Here is a 16,053-nt window from a genome sequence, read left to right on the forward strand (position 1 = left end):
AAAGGCGACTGTTGTTGGAAGAATCATTGCACATCCGACGGGATGTAGAGAGGTTATCAAGGCTATGGCGAAAAAAACAAAAAAAAAAAAAAAAAAGAAAACGAATGAAAGTCAGGAAATATTTATGTATTGTTACGGAAGAGCAAACTAAGAAGGTAATATAGATGTAGACTATTTTGTAAACCAGAGAATACCAAAGAATACTGCTGACAGTGAAGGGGCATGAATGATGTGTAAAGAACGAGGTGTAAAAAACAGAAAGATGTTTCATGGGAATCAGTCTGTGTACCAAAACGCTCTCATTCAGACGAGTTGGACGACCTTTACAAACAGTTACGGAGACTGATAAATGACAGCAGATCCCAAGCCAAGACAGTCATGTGAGATTTATATGTCAAAGTAAGAAAAAAACTAAAGAACAATTCTTCAGTGGGAATGATGAAAAAAATGACTGAGGCCAAACATTATTGTAGTTTCTTCCAGAAGAAATCGAGTACGGAGTAGACTAGACAATCCCCAAACTCTGAAGTGAAATGAACTATGTGTCATCACACAATAAAGAAGACGTACGCGATGTGACAGCCTGAAACTATTTTAGAGCTTCAAGAGGTTATTAATTAGTAAAATTGGAAGTAAAAATACACAAACCTAGAAAGAAAGAACTACCTGTGGAGAAGAGAAATGTAAATCTTAACAGTGTATTTAACAACAGGGAAGTACACCGGTCTAAAGTAGATGAAAATATCAGCTTGTTAAGAAATGAATATTATTGAAAAATAGATGAAATGGCCAATTACTTAACAGTGACATGTAAGCACCGAAAGTTGTGGCAGGTGCAGAGAATTCAAAAGACAAAAACTCAAATGGATAAGGCTACAATTAAAGAGAGACCGAAAGATCCCAGTAAACGATAGTAAGATAATTATAAATTAAACCACAGCAACTGTATTTATGTAAAGAATGAAAATAGGATAGAAATCAGGATATAGGAAATAGGATATTACTATTAATTTTTTCGACGAGTCCATTAGAGACGGTGCTCAGATTTGTCAAGACTTGCGAAAAAATCAACTTATTCTTTTTCTTAAGTAACCATGCCCCCATTTGCCTTAAGCAATTTAGTGGACCACAGAAACAAACTCCAGTGCATTAACCAATGTGTCAGTTCACTCGAGCTTCCAAAAGTAAAATACACGCATATTCTAAATGGTAATGCCTTGTAATTTATTGTTAGTTTCAGTTCCATGGAATTTCACATCCTATCCTCTTCTCGATGTGATCAAAAGTACCAGCACACACTCAAAAACATATGTTTTTCATATTAGGTGCATTGTTCTGCCACTTACTGCCAGGTACTCCATATCAGCGACCTCAGTAGTTCTTAGAGATCGTGGGGCGCTCCGCAGAACTCACGGACTTCGAACGTGGTCAGGTGATTGGATGTCACTTGCGTCAGACGTCTGTACGCGAGATTTCCACATTCCTAAACATCCCTAGGTCCACTGTTTCCGATGTGGTAGTGAAGTGGAAACGTGAAGGGACACCTACAGCACAAAAGCGTACGGGCCTCCCTCGTCTGCTGACTGACAGAGACCGCCGACAGTTGAAGAGGGTCGTAATGTGTAATAGGCAGACATCTATCCAGACCATCACATAGGAATTCCAAACTGCTTCAGGATCCACTGCAAGTACTATGACAGTTAGACGGGAGGTGAGAAAACTTCGATGTCATGGTCGAGCGGCTGCTCATAAGCCACTCATCACGCCGGTAAATGCCAAACGACGCCTCGCTTTCTGTAAGGAGCGTAAGCATTGGAAGATTGAACACTGGGAAGACACTGTGTGGAGTGACGAATCACAGTACACTATGTGGCGATCTGATGGCATGCTGTGGGTATGGCGAAGGCCCGGTGAACGTCATCTGCCAGCGTGTGCAGTGCCAACAGTGAAATTCGGAGGCGTTGGTGTTATGGTGTGGTCGTGTTTTTCATGGAGGGTGCTTGCACCCCTTGTTTTGCTTGACACTATCCTAGTACAGGCCTACGTTGATGTTTTAAGCATCTTGTTGCTTCCCACTGATGAAGAGCAATTTGGGAATGGCGATTGCATCTTTCAACACGACTGAGCACCTGTACATAATGCACGTTCTGTGGCGGAGTGGTTACACGACAATAACATCCCTGTAATGGACTGATCTCCACAGAGTCCTGATCTGAATCCTATAGAACGCCTTTCGAATGTGTCATTTTGTGCCTTAACTACGTTTCAGCTTCTTCAGTCCGATTCCTTTCCAGTTCACGCCGAGTCTAACTTTCCCTTTCAGAGTGCAATCTACTCCATACAATTTTTCAAAGGATTTCGTGAGACATGTCTTCCTGTTGAAATGTTTTTCTGTCATGAATGTCTGTTTTGCCAATGAAATTCGTCTCTTCGCTTCCATTAAGCATATATGGAAACATATTGCAAAATAATAAACAAATAAACATGACTGTGTCGTTTCAGCAAAAGCGCTGTTGCCATTCCATTGTTTCCAGAACACATGGCAACGTAAATGAATTTACACATCACGGATTCGAGCTGTAAAGAACAGTGGAAGTTGTTTTTATTTAATTTTAAAGTACTGGTGCGAACAAAATGCAAATTACATGTGGCAGCCGCGTAAGTTGTGGCTCAGAACAACCAAGCTTCTTTCCCCTGCAGTTAATTGCTCGTCCATAAGGACACCCGCTATGTTACAGCAACAAAGGAAGTAATGAAAGAACTACGCGAGGCGTGAAGTTAATTACTGGCTTGCGTACCACCAACCAGGCGCAACTGCAAGGAAATGACCGACCGCTGTAAACTGAATTCAGAACTACAGGGCGTTTGAAACATTAGCAACATATCTTAAAAAGTTATTGTGAAAAAAAACTATGACGCACATAGTCACAGAAATATCCGATATTTGTAACCGTAGTATGTCTCCGTCATATAGACTTCAGTAAAATATAGACGTTTAGAACTTGGCAAAACTGATTTGCAAAAAATAAAGGAGCTCTACCATCTTTCCAGAGCCATTAGTCTTCTGACAGGTTTGATGCGGACCTCCATGAATATAGATTGAACAATACGGGCGAAAGGCTGCATCCCTGTCTTACACCCTTTTTAATCAGAGAACTTCATTCTTGGTCTCCAACTCTTACTGTTCCCTCTTTGTTACTGTGCATATTGTATATTATCCGTCTTTCCCTATATGGTTCAAATGGCTCTGAGCACTAGGGGACTCAACTGCTGTGGTCATAAGTCCCCTAGAACTTAGAACTACTTAAACCTAACTAACCTAAGGACAGCACACAACACCCAGCCATCACGAGGCAGAGAAAATCCCTGACCCCGCCGGGAATCGAACCCGGGAACCCGGGCGTGGGAAGCAAGAACGCTACCGCACGACCACGAGATGCGCTTTCCCTATACATTACCCACATTCTTCTCAGAATGTGGAACATCTTGCACCATTTGACGTTATCAAACGCTTTTCCATAGTGGTCAAATCCCATGAAAGTGTCTTGATTTTCGTATTGCCAACTTTAACGTCAGAACTGCTCTCTGGTGTCTTTACCTTTCCTGAAGCCAACCTGATCGTTTTCTAACAAATCCTCAATTTTCTTTTCCATTCTTTTGTATATCATTCTTGTAATCAGCTTTGATATATGAGACGTTATGCCAATCGTGCGATAATTCTCGCACTTGTCGGCTCTTGCAATGTTGGGAAACTGTCGCATTAGGCATGACGTCCTAATTTATTTAGTTTTTAATACTGACTCTATTCGAAAACATTTTACAGACAGTATCCAAATATCATTGAAGGTACCAGCAATATTATATAATTGTAGGCTAAATTATTCAGGAGATATGAGGTCACAGAGATTGGGCTGCGTGAAAACGAAACTGCGGGAGGGAATTCGTTAGAGGTGCAAATGAAATACATGTTCAAATATGTGTGAAATGTGTGAGATATATGTCAAAGATACGTCAAATGTCTATACACTGTCAAAATCGGAGGTAAAAAGCTGTTCCTAAATCCCTGGGTTCACCTAAACTGTGGGGGTAAGAACCAGAAAGCAGACAGTATGGGGGAGAACGAGATGGACAGTGAGAGTTAGGGGAGGAAAACATGAATATGAGAGAAGAGGAGATGGACACAGTGAGGGGGCAATGGAGAAAGGGAAGAGGAGAAGATGGACTAGAGAGGGTGGACAAGGAGATGAGTGGAGAGATGGAGAGTAGGGAATTAACAAAGGAAAAGGAGATTGAGAGATAAGGAAGAAAGAGATGGACACAGAGAGGAGGGTGGGGGGAAGGAGCAGATATAGGGAAAGGAGAAGGAGATAAAGGGGCAGGATGAGATTAACAGAGGGAGGATATGGATGTGGACAGAGGGAGCAGGAGCAGGTGGACAGAGAGAGAGAGAGAGAGAGAGAGAGAGAGAGAGAGAGAGAGAGGGGGGAGGGAGGGAGACAGATTCAGGAGGAGTAGATGGACAAAGAAAGGGAAAACAGCAGATAGACAGAGAGACAACACGACCAGATAGATGGGTAGTGGGGAGTGGATAAGCTGGACACAGAAAGTGGAGAAAAGGAGATGGGCAGAGAGGACAGTGGAGAAGAGAGTGGGAAGGTGGAGATGGGCTAATGGAATAAATACATACCTGGGCAACACCAGGTAATCCGCTAGTATCTAAATATAAAACATATCCATCTGACGCTTTTGCCTTTTCTTCCTGAAGGCCTGAAAACGATGGAAAATAAATGTTTAATTGTACGACTGATAGTACAAAATGATATATATGCTTGTAAGGGTGTTGCAGGGTAGGTTGTGCTGAGAAATAATCATTATGAAAAAAAATCGATACATTGCGCTGTACTGATTTAATTAACATTGAAGTTTCCTCATCAGATCCAGGCAGCCTCTGCCAAAGGCGGTGTTGCCAAACACATCCTACGTTTGATTAGGTCAAAACTGAAAAATAAAACTACAAACGTCTGCCATTGGACGACAGTGAGTTCGTTCCTTGCTACCGTTCAATTTTCAATTTTTGTACCCCTCTCTTCTTCAGTTTGAGGAAAGCAAATGAAGAACACGTTTGGCAGCACCTTCTGTGGCATGTTGCTTCAATCTGTGCGCACAATGCCCTGACTGGCTAATTTCAATGCTAATAAAATAGGAAATAATGCATAAAATAGAATTATTTCGTTCACAATTATTTTTCAGTACAAACTACTCTGCAAAACCCCTACACGCTTCTCAGATTGTTTTTTACAACCCTATGTATATGACAATTCCTTGTGATTTGCCTGAGACTATTTTAGCTTCTAATGATGTCCCCTGCTTCACCCCCCCCCCCCCCAATACGCTACCTATTGTGATTGACGTAGAAGGTGGTTTTACTTAGAAACCTTCAATTGGATCGCACACCTCTTCTCATTTATAAGAAGCACGTATTTTGGTTACTAGGCGTGGGAATGCATGTTTAGATTTCCCAAAATCAGAAACTACGTCGTCAACACATTGTACAACGGAGTCGCTACAACACCAATGTGTGATGTGCTGACCGTAGAAGTGTAACTGATATTTTAGCTGAGCCATTACTGTTAAAAATTTTAACAGCAGATGTAAATTCCTTTTCTGTTTCTAAATGCTGCATGTGTCCTCGGAACATGCCGTCATAAAAATAAAATAAAAAAGCTATGAAAGGGAAAATACCGACTGCTCCAAAAATTGTGTACATCACACTCACCCATTGGCATAAATGAAGGCGGACGCCCGCATCTCGTGGTCGTGCGGTAGCGTTCTCGCTTCCCACGCCCGGGTTCCCGGGTTCGATTCCCGGCGGGGTCAGGGATTTTCTCTGCCTCGTGATGGCTGGGTGTTGTGTGATGTCCTTAGGTTAGTTAGGTTTAAGTAGTTCTAAGTTCTAGGGGACTGATGACCATAGATGTTAAGTCCCATAGTGCTCAGAGCCATTTGAACCATTTTTTGAAGGCTGACGCAAGCGCGCATCTAACCAATTTGTCTCCCCGCTTCCAATGATATATCTGTAATCTAACCCATAACTCTTCAACAAAATCTGATATGACTGTTTCCATCTTCCCGATCGACATATCATTAGAGCAAATTCGCTGAGTCGTTCACCACTAAACATGTAATCTGCTTTGTCACGCGTGTCCTCCAGAATAATTTATTCCTTATAGTGACCCTTTATACTTTGCAAATCGCCCTGGTTGAAATTTCGCTATTTCATCTCAGTGCCACATCCAGATTCTTCCGGAATCTGACTTCGCTTGCTTCTGCCCACATGCCCTTACGTGTTTCAACTCCTGACCAATCATACGAAGCATCATCTACGTTACTTCTTCCATCCCCATGACGCGGACAGTCAACTCGTGCACCATTACCACAACCCTTGCAACGCTCATTAGGCAAACTGTTGTCTCCAATCTATACTTCCCTACGTCAGATTCCCACTCCACATCCCTTTCCGACTTTCCTTCCGATCTCATGGCCCAGTTCCATCCACCTATTTTCCTCTGTATCTGTTTTACAGCTAACAGACACTACACCATCACAACGCCAACACCTCAACGCTTACTTTGGAATTCGTATGTTTTAATAATATAAATATTAATGAAAACCTCCTAAAACTGTATTTTATACATGTAAAAGTAGGCTTCCACGGCCATTGCCACAGTCAATAAAATTCTTCTGGGTTTGTGACCGCATTGTCAACTGTAATATTCCGACGTTTCGGCTACTATTGCAAGACACCTTTCTCAGAGTGTATTAGCAATACATCCTAAGTAAGGCGTCTTGCAATAGTCGTCGAAACGTCGGAATTTTATAGCTGTCAATGCGGTCACAAACCCAGAAGAATTTTATTGACTGTATTTCACATATATTTATTTCGGCAGAAGCGGTTTCGTTCTAAACGACCTTCAAGTGACATCAAAAGTGCATCAACTGTTTTCGTAGCTATTTCTCAGAAAGTGGAAGAAATATGCCGGTATCATAACTCAAAAATGACTCATTGTCATACATAATGTATACAGAATGTGACTCACGGCGGGCGCTATGCAGACCGCTTAGATATTTTTGCATCATGACACAGGCACACTTCTGCCACTTTGTGAGAATTAGATATGAAGACTATGATGAACTTTCGGTGCACCTAAACACGTTCGTGTGGAACGAACCCAATTGTGCCGTATTAAACGTACCTAAAACGCAACTGTGTTGGTTTTCCTTAACATTTACGTTATTCAGTTGTGTAACACAAAATTATCGTGGTTATCCAGGTTGTTGTTATGATACTATTATCTGTATATTTGATATTTTCTATTTAACTACATTGAATTAAAATAACTGTTTGGCTTGAAGATTAGACATACACTGCTGCAACTCTCCTCCACCTTCACCATCGTGGAAATGAATCAGCAATAAGAAAGGAACGGCCAACATTAGGAGTCACACAGTGCAATCAGCAGGCAACGCTTTCTGGCCTGTCACTATCTCTGTACTCAGTACAGTCATACTGGGATCTGTTATTGACTATAAACCTTCAGTTTACTTCCACCAAGTCTTTTGCCTGTCTGTGTACGAGGTCTGTTCAGAAAATTCCGAAACTTTGTCTACAAAATTTTTCTACGCTTACCTTTTACTTATTGTGCATAGTCTCCTTCGAAATACTCTTCTCTGCAATTGATACACCGTTCTCAATGTAGTTTCCACTTCCGGAAACAGTCTTTCTACGCCTCTTGCTGCATCGCGTGAAGCGCCGTCTGCCAATTTTCTTTTCTCTCATCTACCGCTGCAAATTATTACCTTTCAACGGTGTTTTCAACTTTAGATATAATAAAAGACCGCAGGGGCCAGGTCTGTAGAGTACGGAGGATGAGGCAGCACAGTGATTTCAGTCTTTGTGCAGTAGTCACCTACCAACAGGGTTGAATGCGCGGGTGCGTTATCGAGCTGCAAGAGCCATGAATTGTCTCGCCACATTTCAGGCCGTTTCCGTCTCACATTTTCTCGCAGGCGTCGTAACACGTCCCAATAGTACCTTCGATTAACAGTTTGTCCTTATGGCACGAATGCATGATGATCTAGTCCTTCAAGGTCAAAGAAAACTGTCAGCATTGCTTCGACATTTGACCTAACCTGCCGAGCTTTTTTAGTCTTTGAGAACCTTTCCCAACCCGTTGTGAAGATTGAACCTTTTTCTTAACATTATAACCATAGACCCACGTCTCATCACCAGTTATGATTCTCTTAAGGAATATCTCATTCTCGAATGAAGTTTAAAAAAAAAAAAAAATTGTTCAAATGTGTGTGAAATCTTATGGGACTTAACTGCTAAGGTCATCAGTCCCTAAGCTTACACACTATTTAACCTAAATTATCCTAAGGACACACACACACACACACACACACACACACACACACACACACACACATGCCCGAGGGAGGACTTGAAACTCCGCCAGGACCAACCGCACAGTCCATGACTGCAGCGCCCTAGACCGCTCGGCTAATCCCGCGCAAGAAATGAAATTTTCACTCTGCAGCGGAGTGTGCGCTGATATGAATCTTCCTGGTAGATTAAAACTGTGTGCCGGACCGAGACTTGAACTCGGGTCCTTTGCCTTTCGCGGGCAATAGCTCTTATCAAAGGCAAAGGATCCGAGTTCGAGTCTCGGTCCGGCATACATTTTTAATCTACCAGGAAGTTTCATCTTATTCTCCTTTCCTAGATCCAAACGCACAGACTGCTAGACGAAGGTCTTTCTGGTCTTGACTCATGAGCCATGGGACAAACTTGGCGGAGTCACGATGCGTTCCATGATACTGTGTCAGGGTTTCATGATATGATCCAACTCATATGTCAAATTCTTCTGCAATCTCTCGGACAGCCAGTCTTCGACTGGCACGCACCATTTCTTTGAACCATTTGAACCGTGTGAACCATTTGTAAATACTTGTACGGATTACGTACTAACCACCGAGGCTTCGTGCATCATTTGATGTGTCTCTGTAAACGTTTTCTTGAGTTGCACGCAAAATTTAATGCAAACGCCTTGCTCTCTAACTCTGTCATCTCGAAATTCGCGAACTGTGCGACACAACGCTCTACTCATTACAGCTCTGAACAATAACTAACAGACATACAACAATGATACTTCTGGCATACAGGTGTATGCAGGGATGCCAATCGCTTTACGCTTCAACATATCATTGTCGCGAAATTATGAGGGCGCAAGATCAGGCGATTAAAGTGGGCGCGGAATGGCTTCCTAACACATCTCCAACTCCTGTATTGTGTGATGTTAGGAAGAACTCCGCTAACAGCTGACAAAATTGTTGTTTATTAAAACACAATAGGTTTCACGGCTTAAAGCCGCATCTTTAGGTGCAATAACGTTAAAATATCGAAGGCGTACCGTTCGCTCCTACTCAAAATTTACTGTCCTCTGAATAGCAAATTTTGAGTAGGAGCGATAGGTATGCTTAAGCCTTGAAACCAGCTGTGTTTCAGTAAACAGCAATTTTACCAGCTGTTAGCGGAGTTGTTCCTAATGTCATGCCTTTCAACAGCTGCAGTTTCCGGAATATAAAATAGTACAGTGTTTTACGTTAGTGTAGAAGAAAGCTGACGGACAGTGTCGTGGAGCAGCATCACGCGTGTTCCTGGTCGTTATTCTTGGATGACGTCTCAGTTGTTGACAATAAATGTCAGCAGTGATGATTGCACTTCGGTGAAGCAGTTCGTAGTTCCACCAAATGCATAACATTACCTTTTGTTGACGGCCGCAGGAATTTGTACGGGAAGTTTTTGGAATCAGCCATTCCTTTCTTTTCCTTATATTAACGTAAAGACGCTATTTCTCGTCACCAGTAACGATACAGAATAGGAATGGTCGGAGTTGTTCACGAGCCAGTTGATGACGACCATACAGAGATGCACACATGGCCACCCGCTGAGTTTTGTGATGTTGGCTTAGAGTGTGTTAAATCCATGCACCCGATTTTTGAACCTCTCCCACTGCGTGCAAATGTCGCACGATGATGGAACGATCAGAATTCATCACATTTGCCAGTTACCGAGTAAACTGAAGTGGATTATTGTAGATTAATACGTTAAAACGATTTTCGTCAAACCCTGAACGTCTTCCAGAACGTGGAGAGTGACTAATTTCAAAACAATCTTGCTTAAAACGAGGAAACTATTTTCTTGCCGTGCTCTGTCCAATGGCATCATCGACATGCGAGGCGCAAATGTTTGTGGCTGCCTCTGCTGCTGTCACCCCTCTATTGATCTGAAACGGAAGAATGCGTCGGATATTTCCGATTTCTCCACTTCACACTCCATTTTCTAGCGTCCTTAGCCCCACTCACAGTCTCCAAATGATAAAACGACAAAATGTAAACTCAATTAGTAACAGTGGAAGACAAATAAAAAATTTGAGTTTTAAATAAACCCATAGCAGAAAGAATACCAACATCCAAGACAAAAACGCTACGAACTTACGCACCAACGCAATATTTACAGAAAACACGCAGACTGCAGCTGAACAAAGCTTTGTCTGCTCAAACTGTGTTTAACGCTGTCTCGATATTATAAGAGATCACAAATGTTTTCTTTTTAAAGTTCATGTAAAATTACGCTGAAGGATCACAACTGTTTTTCCTTTAATTTTCCATGAAATCCACTGCGATGATGTTCTGGCAGAACTGGGGGTATGATCCACAGCGGATCGCTGCAAAGGGAATTTTACAGTCCCAACACATAGCACTCTTATGACAATAGTTGTCTACCAGATAGCTTATTAACATTATGCTTAACTTTATTTTCACAGGAAATGGTTTCCAAAGTAAATGAAGAAGGAATTTACGAGAATGTTATATTTCTCATCCATCAAATTTTGGGCATGGAGCTATGAAAATTTCCACGCCTCCACTAATGTTTCTGTGGCTAAAATATAAGTGCAAGAGAAGGACATTGCACTGTTGAATGCCCGAAATTTAATGGCTAAAATGAATCACGTTTCTCAAAAAATTTCGACTGAACTGTAAATTTTTAGCCACGTGGGAATTTTCGAGCCTTTTGTGTGGTGTCACCGCCAGACACCACACTTGCTACGTGGTAGCCTTTAAATCGGCCGCGGTCCGTTAGTATACGTCGGACCCGCGTGTCGCCACTGTCAGTGATTGCAGACCGAGCGCCACCACACGGCAGGTCTAGAGAGACGTACTAGCACTCGCCCCAGTTGTACAGCCGACTTTGCTAGCGATGCTACACTGACAAATACGCTCTCATTTGCCGAGACGATAGTTAGCATAGCCTTCAGCTACGTCATTTACTACGACCTAGCAAGGCGCCATTACCAGTGTATATTGAAATGGAAATTGCGTACAGTCAAGAGAGATGTACACCGATTGTGGATTAAAGTTAAGTATTCTGCCAGTACCTCCTGTTTTGCTAGTCTTATTTCTCTGACCTGTTCCAGACCTCACGCCAGTCTGCGTGTAATTAAACGCGCGCATTTCGGCCTCCTCCAGCAACACGGTGTTGGCTCTTCTGCCAACACAGCAATTGGTTTAAGACTCTATCACATGCGGATCTTTAATTTAGTGCCACAGCACTCTCCTCTACCTTGATTTCTTGCTAGGTTTGTATTTGTCCATCATGATACGTAAACAGTCCCTGATTGTTTCACAATTCTTGTATTTTGTCTATCATGATCTGACAACACTTACCATTTTTATCACAATGTAATTTCGCTAAGAGAACATCTGTTATGACATTATCAGCAAATATTACAGTGTTTTCATGTACGAGGGCTATCCACAAAGTACATTAGGTTTTGGATTTAAAAATAAATAAAGTATTGGAAATTTTTTTTATTGTATACAGATGAAAGCCACACTTGAATACTACTTTTCTACGTAGTTGCCATTTAAATTAAGGCAATTATCGTAGCGATGGACGAACTTGGAAATTCCTTCCTCGTAAAATTCGGCCGTCTGCGCCTTCAACCACGTGGTTACCTCTTTTGGGACAGAAAAGGTGTGATTTTTGTGGATTTCCTGGAAAGAGGCATTACAGTAAACTCTCAAAAGTATTGCCAAATTCTGCACAACCTCAGAAGAGCAATACAAAACAAGCGCAGGGGAAAGTTGGGCTCAAAGATCTTGCTGATTCACAACGCTCAGGCCCACACGGCAAATGCCACTCGTGAAGTTCGCGAATCTTTTAAGTGGGAGTTGTTTCCTCATCTGTCGTACAGTCCCGACCTGGCACCGAGCTACTTCCACTTATTCCCAGCAATGAAGAAGTGGTTGGCTATGCAGCGTTTTGATGACGACCCACAGCTTCCAGAAGAGGTAACCACGTGGTTGAAGGCGCAGGCGGCCGAATTTTACGACGAAGGAATTTCCAAGCTCGTCCATCGCTACGATAAGTGCCTTAATTTAAATGGCAACTATGTAGAAAAGTAGTATTTAAGTGTGGCTTTCATCTGCATATAATAAAAAAAATTTCGGATACTTTATTTATTTTTAATTCCAAAACGTAATGCACTTTGTGGATAGCCCTCGTATTATGACTGGGAAGTACATCGTCTGTACCAGAATACAGCAATACAAAACTAGTCGAAATAACAACGAAATAAAAAAAACATTGCAACATATTAAAATACCCATACGGAATTAACTAAAGAGATCAAGAGCGAATAAATTATCCAGAATGGGTCTTTCACTCTGCAGCGGAGTGTGTGCTTATTTGAAATTTCATGGCAGGTTGAAACAGCGAGACGGACCAGAGCTCGAATTTGGGACCTTTGTTTTCGAGGGCAAGTGCTCTGCCGACTGAACTACCCAGGCACGACTCACGACTCGACCGCAGAACTTCACTTCAGCCAGTACTTCATTTCCTGTCTTCAAAACTTCACAAGACTTCTTCTGTATACTTTGTGGGACTGGCACGTCTGGAAGAAAGGATATTGCAGAGCAATTGTTTAGCCGGAGCCCAAGAGACTGTTTCCAGCAATAAATTTCACTCTTTAGCGGAGTATGAGCTGATACACTATGTGATGAAAAGTATCCGGACAGATGGTTGAAAATTGCTTACAAATTCGTGGCGCCCACCATCGGTAATGCTGGAATTCAATATGGTCCTGGTCCACCCTTATCCTTGATGACAGCTTCCACTCTCGCAGGCATACGTTCAATCAAGTGCTGGATGGTTTCTTGAGGAATGACAGCCTATTCTTCATGGAGTGCTTCATTGAGGAGAGGTACCGATGTCGGTCGGTGAGGCCTAGCACGAAGTCGGCCTTCAAAAACATCCCAAAGGTGTTCTGTAGGATTCAGGTGAGGACTGTGCGGGCCATTCCATTACAGGGATGCTGTTGTCGTGTAACCACTCCGCCACAGGCCGTGATTTATGAACAGGTGATCGATCGTGTTGAAAGATGCAATTGCCATCGCATAAATGTAATATAATGCGCATACATAGGGGCAGAAATCCATTCCAGTACGATTATGCCATAGGTGGTAAATCATTGGAAGCGGTAACGACCGTAAAATACTTAGAAGTTACTATCCGGAGCGATCTGAAGTGGAATGATCACATAAAACAAATAGTGGGAAAAGCAGGCGCCAGGTTGAGATTCATAGGAAGAATTCTAAGAAAATGTGACTCATCGACGAAAGAAGTAGCTTACAAAACGCTTGTTCGTCCGATTCTTGAGTATTGCTCATCAGTATGGGACCCTTACCAGGTTGGATTAATAGAAGAGATAGACATGATCCAGCGAAAAGCAGCGCGATTCGTCATGGGGACATTTAGTCAGCGCGAGAGCGTTACGGAGATGCTGAACAAGCTCCAGTGGCGGACACTTCAAGAAAGGCGTTACGCAATACGGAGAGGTTTATTATCGAAATTACGAGAGAGCACATTCCGGGAAGAGATGGGCAACATATTACTACCGCCCACATATATCTCGCGTAATGATCACAACGAAAAGATCCGAGAAATTAGAGCAAATACGGAGACTTACAAGCAGTCGTTTTTCCTCGGCTAGTCAATTCACTTTAAAGCAAAAGATCTTTAGTTATTAGTTACAATTGCGGCCCACACACGCGCGAGAGTATTTTTTCTTACCTCCGTTAACTTCCCACACACAATTCGTGAATGGAACAGGGAAGGGGGGATCAGATAGTGGTACAATAAGTACCCTCCGCCACACACCGTAAGGTGGCTCGCGGAGTATAGATGTAGATGTAGATGTAGAAAATTTGCTCTTCAACAGTGGGAAGCAAGAAGGTGCTTAAACATCAATGTAGGTCTGTGCTGTGATAGTGCCACGCAAAACAACAAGGGTTGCAAGCCCCCTCCATGAAAAACGCGACCTCACCATAACACCACTGCCTCCGCATTTTACTGTTGGCACTCCACACGCTGGCAGATAACGTTCACCGGGCATTCGCCATACCCGCACCCTGCCATCGGATCGCCACATTGTGTACCGTGATTCGTCACTCCACACAAAGTTTTCCCGTTGTTCAATGTATACGCTCCTTACACCAAGCGAGGCACTTACCGGCGTGATGAGCAGCCGCTCAACTATGAAATCCAAGTTTTCTCACCTCCCGTCTGTCATAATACTTGCAGTGGATCCAGTGTGATGGTCTGGATAGATGTCTGTATATTACACATTACGATCCTCTTCAACTGTCGGCGTTCTCTGTCAGTCAACAGACGAAGTTGGCCTGTACGCTTTTGTGCTGTATGTGTCCGTTCACGTTTCCACTTCACTATCACATGGGAAACAGTGGACCTAGGGATGTTTAGGAGTGTGGAAATCTCGCGTACAGACGTATGATGTAAGTGACACCAGTCACCTCTGACCACGTTCGAAGTCCGTGAGTCCCACAGAGCGCCCCAGTCTGCTCTCTCACGATGTCTAATTATTACTGAGGTCGCTGATATGGAGTACCTGGCAGTAGGTGGCAACACAATGCACCTAATATGAACAACGTATGTTTTTGGGGGTGTCCGGATACTTTTGATCGCATAATGTATGACAGTTACTGGCCCATCAAAGCTGTGTACTGGACCGAAATTCGGACTTGAAACCTTTGTAGCAAGGGCTCTGGGTTCGAGGTCCGGTCCGGCACTCAATCTGCCAGGACGTTTCAGCTTGATATATCGGATAAAGCTGAAACGTCCTGGCAGATTGATAGATAGGATAAGGTTGTACCCGTGGTCTAGGGGTAGCATCTTTGATTCATAATCAAAAACGCCTTCGGTCCCGGGTTCGATACCCGCCACTGCCTAAATTTTGAAAAATAATCAGCATTGGCGGCCGAAGACTTCCGACACAAGGAGTCAGCCTCATTCTGCCAACGGCCTCGTCAAAGAGGGTGGAGGAGCAGATAGAGGTTCAGGACACTTTCTTGTCCTAGGGGTGGGAAATTGCCCCTAAAGGCGGAAGAATCAGCAATGATCAACGACATGAGGATGCAGAAGGCAATGGAAACCACTGCATTAAAGACACGTAACGTGTATCCACAGGACATGTGGCTTGTAATTGAAGAAGTGTCATGATGATCTCTCCATTGGCAAAAGATTCCGGAATAGTCCCCCATTCGGATCTCCGGGAGGGGACTGCCAAGGGGGAGGATACCATGAGAAAAAGATTGAACAATCAACGAAAGGATAACGTTCTGCGAGTCGGGGCGTGGAATGTCAGAAGCTTGAACGTGGTAGGGAAACTAGAAAATCTGAAAAGGGAAATGCAAAGGCTCAATCTAGATATAGTAGGGGTCAGTGAAGTGAAGTGGAAGGAAGACAAGGATTTCTAGTCAAATGAGTATCGGGTAATATCAACAGCAGCAGAAAATGGTATAACAGGTGTAGGATTCGTTATGAATAGGAAGGTAGGGCAGAGGGTGTGTTACTGTGAACAGTTCTGTGACCGGGTTGTTCTAATCAGAATCGACAGCAGACCAACACCGACA

Source organism: Schistocerca piceifrons, chromosome 2 (genome assembly GCF_021461385.2).
Source record: "Schistocerca piceifrons isolate TAMUIC-IGC-003096 chromosome 2, iqSchPice1.1, whole genome shotgun sequence".
Classification (NCBI taxonomy): Eukaryota; Metazoa; Arthropoda; class Insecta; order Orthoptera; family Acrididae; genus Schistocerca; species Schistocerca piceifrons.